The sequence below is a fragment of the Poecilia latipinna genome, unplaced genomic scaffold (genome assembly GCF_001443285.1).
Source record: "Poecilia latipinna isolate Pla-1442-1.1 unplaced genomic scaffold, P_latipinna-1.0 Scaffold208, whole genome shotgun sequence".
Taxonomy (NCBI): domain Eukaryota; kingdom Metazoa; phylum Chordata; class Actinopteri; order Cyprinodontiformes; family Poeciliidae; genus Poecilia; species Poecilia latipinna.
The window spans coordinates 402737-407736 of NW_015112824.1; the positions used below are offsets into that span (position 1 = coordinate 402737).

The window sequence follows — 5000 nt, forward strand, 5'->3', positions numbered from 1 at the left end:
AGGAGACAACAAGGTTTGCATGAGGAACCTTTTAATTGAGCTTGAATTGAACAAACAGCTAAAGTCCAACAACGTTTCCTTGTTTCAGCATGAATGTATAAATAGGTATGCGTGTGTGAGCACAATCCGCAAGTATTTATGCAGAAGTTGTGATGCATGCAACTGTTACGGCGGTGGGTTGCAAAATAAGGCGGACGTTGGAACCACTGAGCTGTACTGATCCAGAAGAGTCATTTGTCTTATTCTAAAACCAGTCAAGAGTTTCCTTTGCTATGTGTTTGGGAAATGTTCACCTTGTATATCTCCCTACGTGTGTACAAACATCCACATTATTCATCGTGTTAATTCCAATTCTGCATATGGGCTCATTGAAACCTTCAGCAGGTTAGAAATTCTTCAGCAACCAATGACATCTTCACAAAATGTTGCAAAGATCTAAGAATTGAGTGGATTTGAGTGAACAACCAGGTTATATTAATATGAAAAGTGGCTGGATTGCTCTCAAGTATTTATTTCTGTTAAATTGGATGATTATAGTTAGAACCTAGTAAAGATTTCAATTTCAGCCAAAAAGAAAAAGTTATTGTCAGAGTGTGGTTACTTTTACCCCTATACAGTTTCAACAGGAAGATTAATTTTTGGTAGCCTTCCTTCTCCCCAAATAAATGCCACTGTTTTTTTGGAATTAATAATAATAATAATAATAATAATAATAATAATAATAATAATAATAATAATAATAATAATAATAATAATAATAATAATAATAAACAAAAAATACATAGCAGAAACCTTTCCAATATAACTGGATAATAGTCTGCTCTATGCAAAAAATGGTTTACCTTGAGTCAAACCAAAAGTAGAGGAAAAGACTTTTGGTTTTATGTTATTTTTTTGTGGCAGGCCAAAAACTAGTTTTTATAAAATTCTCTGGTGTAGTGTTGTGCTTTGACCACTAGAGGGTGGCAACGCGCGCTGAAGCAATTACTTGGATGCCGAACTACAGACTTTGTGTTAGAAACGGAGTGTGTCTGGGTTGCCTCTTTGTCGTGTGAATTGTTCCTTTGACATCTAGAGCATCGAAGTGTTTGAGTTTAATAAAACCTTTTTTTTTTTCTAAAAATCTTCCAAATCGTTTGGATTGAAAGACGTTATGCAACTTAAAGGTATGTATTATTGCCTCCCACTCAGAGTCAGAACAGCTGGCAGAGGCCGCGTCTCCTCCTCTTCTCCGCCCTCTGTCAGCCTCCTCCTCTCGGACAGCCTGTTCTCCGCTCCCCGCTCCTCTGTGCTTCAGTTGACCAGCGTCGCAACTGGGCGATGCACCTCCAGGAAAACCTCCGCCTTATTATCTGTGGACGACTTCATATTTACATCACTCAAACCCGAGTGACAGTTTTTCTTGTGTTTGTTTGTCTTTGAATAGTGTTTCTTCTTCTTATTATTTTTTAGCAGTGTAATTTTGACAGAAACGATTTCTTTGACAAGGTTTTTTGTTAACTACCTGAAAACTGACCACTTTATTCGCTGCAGACACTAATTCTAACTATTTTTTTGTTTATCCTTAAAGAGAACCGATTTGCAACTGGTAGCTCACTGGGAGATGTTACAAGGAGAGCCACACAAACTGGCTTGATTTTGACTTTTTTTTAAAAAAAAAAAAATTATTATTATTATCATTATTATTATTGTTCTCGAAGACAACGACAGCATCTCCTAACAAACTACAGAAGCAACGGAGGCGCTCCTAAAAGGTAAACACTCGATCAATAATAAAGCATAGGCAAATTGATAGTTCTCCTTAAATATGTACACATGTAAATCAAGTTTAAAGGTTACACTACACATGTAAAAGGTGAAACTCACCTTGGAAATTCATTTTTTCTATATATAAAAAAATCACCTTGAAAATTCATTCTTTCTTTTAGAAAAAAGGTGACATAAAAGTAAAAAAAAAAAAGATAAAGGTTGAGAAAAAAGTTAAAAGCCATTCTATGTTGTTTTCGTATTTGATTTTGTACAGTTTTGTGATATAGAAAGACATTTTTTTTATGGAGAACAGTGTCAAATGTGCAGATTCTTTTAGGAATGATACATTTGCAACTGTTCACATTTTATACTTGCTCGCCATAAAAAAGGAGTTCCACAAGCTTGTATTCTCGGCCTACTGGTGTTGTTTCAGAGCAGGATAGGATTAGAGATGTTTTGTTTCGCTTCAAACATAAAACAAAACCAAGAAAACTTTGTCATTCAGATGACTGGAAAAGATTTGAAAACAGCCTTTTCTGAGATTCAGATATCAGTCATACTCGGTCCTCCTAATCTGGGAAAAAAATTAAAAACCCGCGTTGATAAAAAGCTACTTTTCTGGGACTTTTCTGTAAGTTATCATTTTTATACAATGTCTGAATTGTCAAAAACAATTTTTTTCTTAGTGCTTCTGCTTGTGTTACTAGTGAAAGGGATGATGTATTTATTTGCCCTGCTCCCCAGAAAAAGTGGGAATCACCATAGGAACCGCATTGCAGTTGTGAAACGATAACAGATTTCAGTTTTAGCGTTTTATATAAAAGAACATAATAAGAAGGATTCAGAGTTTTTCAGGTCCTAATTATCAGAGGTGTGGACTCGAGTCATATGACTTGGACTTGAGTCAAATCGGAGTCTTGACTTGAAAAAAATGGCTGCACTGATGATGTCGTTCGGCTTTAACATACATGCTTCTTTTTTGTCACGCTATTTTAAAATGTACAGCTTGTTAGCTCAAGATTGCTGGTGGATGGTGAGCGGGGGTCCGGCTCAGAAAGTAGGTTCTGTACCTGAGCTCAGGGAAAGGAGTTTCTCTCTGTTGGTTCACCATCATGGGATGGGTCGTTTATCTGAAGACATCCGCCTTGGGAAATCATATTGACAATTTTTCACAGAAATATTTTTTTTCTGGAAACATAAAGTTTAAGTAGATTCAAAAGCTTATTGAACTTCCTGTTAGCAGTAATAACTTTGAGTAATGCATTTTTTTGTTGTGACACTAATGCACAGCAACCAATAATGTGCAGCCTTAAGGACACAGTTGTGCTACCAAGTTATTAATAGGCTTACTATAAGTAAATTGGGAAGTAAACACCTTTGTTGAGATCCCAACTCAATCTGCCTAAGGCGTTTCTTCAACGGTAGCATCTAATGTATGTATGGATGGGCAAACACGGACTTCCCTAATCTTTGACATCATTACTCCTGAAAATTTTAACACCTCCTCGAGGATAGCACATGTAGATTTTATTTGCACTTATTCCCAAAAGGCAGGGCGTTTGTTGGTAATGACCTATGAGTTAATCGGCACCACAGAATTCCCCAAAATTTGCAACAAGGTGGTCAGAGCTGGCTGTGTGGGGGCGATTCTTGTAAAGCCAGAAATGTGCAGGTTGCAGCCTCCTTGCATCATGTAGCTCTCTAAAGGCTGGGCCAGACACAGTTGTGTGGATTTTCCTTAAAGAACCAGAGCCAAGCAATCTCCTTTCCTGTCATTCCTCCATCTGTCTGTCTTACCGCCCTTATCCAGCTACGGGGAACACTCCTCTTTTGGTACATATGGGATCTGTGTGTTTTTGTGCGTCCGTAAAGAGTCAGGTCATGCAGAAAACAAGATAGAGGAGAAGACAGAACGAAGAGAGAAGTGCTTGGAAGTCAGTCAACAAGTGAAGAAAGAGGGAGGAGTGTAGGATTTAGGGAAGAAATGCTGTAGAAGACTGAACATAAATTTTATAGATGTGACAAAATCCTGGGCCAATCAATATTTTTTTTCTGCATTTTGCATCGTGTTGCAACAACAAAGTTCAATATATTTGATAAAAATTTCATGTGACAGACCAATGATTGAATGTGTTCTTTAAACTTTTGCTACACATTAGAAATCTACTTTTTACAGCAATACCTCTTAGCTGGGGTATTTCTCTACCGTCATCGTACATCCAGTAACTAATGTTTTGGCCCATTTTTCTTTTCAAAAGTCTCAAAAATCTCGGATCGGAAGGGAAGCACTCTGGAACAGCAACGTTTCCAAGGTATGTCAAAGATTTTCAATGAGACCAAATGCAAGAATTGTCTTTGATGTAAACCACTCCGTTATAGCCGGAGCTGTGTATTTAGGGGTTGTTGCCCTGCTGGACAGCGAACCTCCCGGCCTCTCTCAGCTCTATTTACAGTATTTAGCTCCATCCATCGTCTCGCACCAATTTCCCTGTCACTGCTGCAGAGAAGCATTCCCACAGCAGTGGTCGAACGAGGTGGGGCTGATGTGTTTGGGGTGACATTTTTTTATCTAATCTGATCACCCTGTGTCCCCAACATGGATTGTAGCAAACTACAAATGGGACTTCTTATATTTTTCTTCTGACCACCCTTCAATGAAAGCCAGCTTTGTGGACGGCATGGTAATAGCTGGTTTGTCAACATGTTGTTCCACCTGAGAGTTTCCAGATCTCTTTTAGTGGTTTCTGCATTTGTTTCTGCTTTAAACTTTCTCCCCGTTTTGTTTGCTGCTTGGTTTTCAGGAGGCTGTTTGTTCTCTAAGCAGTCCCTCCAGGATTTCATGATTGGTTGTTGTGACTTTTTGCAATCAAAATCAAAAATTTTTTTGGTGCTGCTTTAGGAATATTTGTGAGGAATTTTGCAATATTTTTTCCTAAGTAAACCTCTTCCAAAATCTACATAGAGAAGAAAACAGATAAACTAAAAAGCAGCAGTGTTGTTGAAGTGATGATGTGTAAAATCAACTTTTTTGAACTTTACATCATGTTATAATGTTATTCTCTCATCATAAACATACCTGGAGTGTTGCTTTGATTCTGTCATGCTTGTTTGAGAAATCCTTTAGTTTCCCACGACAACCGTTGAGATATTCACCTTCAAGGACGAAGCCCCTCTTCTGAGCTAAAGTTTTGAAGCTTCTGAGCTTCTGCGACTCCCCCACTCCGCTCCTTCAGACTAGCCAGCACCAATTG

The 5000-nt window shown here is 38.0% G+C and overlaps 1 protein-coding gene across 1 annotated transcript in view; it reads left to right on the plus strand.

The window, feature by feature from the left end:
- The first annotated feature begins 1554 nt into the window (after positions 1–1554).
- The window catches only part of LOC106946828 (zinc finger protein GLIS2-like), a 29936-nt gene continuing 26490 nt past the window's right edge, over positions 1555–5000 (plus strand). Inside the window, exon 1 of the mRNA XM_015031472.1 lies at positions 1555–1754. The gene's annotated coding sequence lies outside the window, so the exon portion shown is untranslated. The remainder of the gene's footprint in view (positions 1755–5000) is intronic.